This window comes from Berghia stephanieae, chromosome 4 (genome assembly GCF_034508935.2).
Source record: "Berghia stephanieae isolate SIO BIC M18660-M18661 chromosome 4, UCSD_Bste_1.3, whole genome shotgun sequence".
NCBI classification, from domain to species: domain Eukaryota; kingdom Metazoa; phylum Mollusca; class Gastropoda; order Nudibranchia; family Aeolidiidae; genus Berghia; species Berghia stephanieae.
Window position 1 is genome coordinate 81,654,632 of NC_088363.1, and position 2,500 is coordinate 81,657,131.

At 39.6% G+C, this 2,500-nt stretch overlaps 1 protein-coding gene across 1 annotated transcript in view; it reads right to left on the bottom strand.

The window, feature by feature from the left end:
* Positions 1-1,912, bottom strand: part of LOC144971372 (tyramine beta-hydroxylase-like) — a 27,645-nt gene extending 25,733 nt beyond the window's left edge. The window contains exons 1-2 of the mRNA XM_078912169.1: positions 1,826-1,912; positions 1,550-1,730 (exon numbers count right to left, since the gene is read on the bottom strand). The gene's annotated coding sequence lies outside the window, so the exon portion shown is untranslated. The remainder of the gene's footprint in view (positions 1-1,549; positions 1,731-1,825) is intronic.
* Positions 1,913-2,500: the final 588 nt, after the last annotated feature.

Genomic DNA, 2,500 nt, shown 5'->3' on the forward strand with positions numbered 1-2,500 from the left:
GATTGATTTTCTTTGGTTAATGAGCTCCCATGACCTTGCTGATATCCAATTCTCTGTATTGGATTTATTGTGTCCTAAGTGTTCAGTGGCACTTTCCTGCATGACATGGTTGAAATCTTGGAGTGTCATGTTTGTAATATCTTGTATTGCACTGAATTTGTTTCTTACTGAGATATTGAAATTGTTTTGGATATCTGGGATTTTCAATTTATCTGTGTTGAAACGTTTCTCCTTCTGTTTTGCTATTTTTGTTTTCATCAATTTAGTAGAGATTTTGGCTGTGACAAGATGATGGTCACTTCCAATGTCTGCCAATCGTCTGACTCTGACATAGTTTAAGCTGCTCTTCCATTTTCTGTTGATAATTATATGGTCTATCTGACTTTCTGTTTTCCCATCTGGTGATTTCCATGTCAATTTGTGTATGTTTTTGTGTGGGAAGAAAGTTCCACCAATAATGAAGTTGTGTTCTTCACAAATTCTGCCAGTCTGCTTCCATTGTTGTTCATTACCCTATGCACCTCCTTTCCAACGGACTGATTTGTTTGTGTATTGCCAACTCTAGCATTAAGGTCTCCGATGATCATGAGCATATCATGTCTTGGAATGTTTTCAACGGCCATTCTTAGAATATCGTAAAATTCTTCTTTGTTTTCTTCATCTGAATCCTCTGTAGGTGCGTAACATGTGAGGATTGATAGCTTGGTGTATTTTGAGTTGTGTCTTGTGTATAAAAGTCTTTCACTTATCGGTTTCCATTCCAATAGTGACTTGTTGTTTTGCCTGGCTATCAAGAGGGCAACACCTTCTCTTTGTTGGTCATCCTTTCGTCCTGACCAAATGATCAGGTCGCCATTTGAGAGTTGGCGCTTCCCAGCTCCTGTTCATCTTGCCTCTGATATGCCTAGCAAATCGATCTTGTTGTTCAACATCTCGCGCTGGGCTTGTGCCAGTTTTCCTGTTTGATATAGGGTCCTAACATTCCAGCACGAGACATTGAGCTTGCGTTTTGGTGACAACAGATCTGCAATCTGGTCGGGGGCGTCCTTTCGGCTTTGACCTCCTACCGTCATGAAGCCAGTATTCTGGTCCGCTTCTCTGCTGCCGCCGATTGTGGATTTACGTCTGGTTTCTGTTTCTGTAACAGTTTGCTTTTTATGAGATGGGTTGTTAACCCTACGCTCAACCCCCATTCCTGGAGGGCCGGTGGATTACTCTTCGTCTGATCTCTCTCCTTTTTTCTCTTATTAGAGGTCCGAGGTTCGAGATACGCAAGCCCTCCCACCACGACAAGGTGATAATCCGTCGGGAGAGATAAATAATAAATCTTTAAAATGCAAAAATTGATCAATTTTGACATCGTCGCTCAATTTTATTCATCGAACCAGGCTGGCGTGCACTTATTTGCAGGTCTGAAAATCAAATGTTAAACTAAGCCCATAATTACATTAAGATGTCAGACCTGCCTATATATACACGTCGAACCAGTCATATTCAAATCAACCAACAGTATTTGACAACAATCTACTTTAAATAACGGCAGACTTACGTTTTTTTTAACTTGTCCAACGGATAAGAAATTAAATGATGGCGATTCACATCCAGATGGAAAAGGGTTGAAAGTCTGAGAGAGAATTGTCAGATCGTGGCTGCGATAACGACCAGGATCCATGTTATCATCTTATGAACATTTTAGTATTTTTAGTCTTTATCCTGTTAAATGTCGTACTCTGCAAAAAAAAAAAACAAAAACAAACACGTATTTAAAAATTTGGCCAGAAAACTCGCCCTTCAAATCACACTCGATTAGCAAAAACTCTCAAACCTGGGACCTCGCGTGGTTTTCCTTAAGGTTAAGGTTTGAGAGTTTTTGCCAAGGTGAGGGTTATTTAAGTCGATCGATATTTGAAGGAAGAGTTTTCTGGCCAAATGTGTAAATACGGTTATTTTTTTCCCCAGACTACGACAGTTAAATGAAGACGTTTAAGTGGAAAGACCAAATCCTCCCCTTTTTCCGGAGGGCAGATTTACTGTTATATCGTCAAGGTTACCATGATAATTTGACGTCGAAATTCCGTCTTTCTTCTCTCTCTTTCTCTCTCTCTCTCTCTCTCTCTCTCTCTCTCTCTCCTCTCTCTCCTCTCTCTCTCTCTCTCTCTCTCTCTCTCTTATATATATATATATATATATATATATATATATATATATATATATATATATATGAGTGTTGGTGGGTACTCGTAGGTACGAAAGTGCTCGATAATGATGGTTAGAGCTAATATAGAATACAAATTGTCACTCACATTATCTACAAATATATATTGAAGCTTAAAAGACGGATGAAAAAGACCATTTTACCGGTGTAAACGTTTGTAAAAGCAACACTACCTGCGTAACCGGATAAATGGCATGTGTGTCTGTGTGTGTGTGTGTGTGTGTGTGTGTGCGTCTGTGTGTGTGTGTGCGTGGGAAAAATGACACGTGTGTCAGTACACATTAG